The 477-nt window shown below is 34.8% G+C and overlaps 1 protein-coding gene across 1 annotated transcript in view; it reads right to left on the bottom strand.

Annotated features, from left to right (window-relative positions):
- LOC119594295 overlaps window positions 1–477 on the bottom strand; it is a 25,740-nt gene that overhangs the window by 14,368 nt on the left and 10,895 nt on the right.

Here is a 477-nt window from a genome sequence, read left to right as displayed (position 1 = left end):
GAACTGCCACCTAGGGAGAGAAGGTGGGAGGAGGGATGGTTTGGTGGGGCAGCTCGACCAGTGGGAAGATTTGACGAGGTGACAAGATGATAAGTGTGTCTTTCACGATTCCTTTTAACCACTGTCTGAAGTATATGCCTTGTGTTTACATTCATGTTTACAATGCATTGGAATAAAGTGTTAAGAAAAATAATTATGTCTTACTTTTATCTACTGTTCATTTTCCATTGAGAGATCAGGCCAAAAAGAATCATTATAAGAGGGAACACCAGAATATGGGTTTAACAAAGTTTTGTTAGGGATCAAATTACCTCTCCATTTGTTTATTACAGTCTTTTTATCATTAAAATAAGGGAAAAAATAACTTGCAATTTTTTTTCCACACATACAAAGATTGGTCTTATATGCAATGAGGAAGATTATTCATGAAGTATACCAATAACGAGTTATGGTGTGATTATATCAATATCAATATCA

This window comes from Penaeus monodon, chromosome 33, assembly GCF_015228065.2.
Source record: "Penaeus monodon isolate SGIC_2016 chromosome 33, NSTDA_Pmon_1, whole genome shotgun sequence".
NCBI classification, from domain to species: Eukaryota; Metazoa; Arthropoda; class Malacostraca; order Decapoda; family Penaeidae; genus Penaeus; species Penaeus monodon.
Note: the sequence above shows the minus strand (reverse complement) of the source record. Positions and strands in the feature narration are given on the sequence as shown.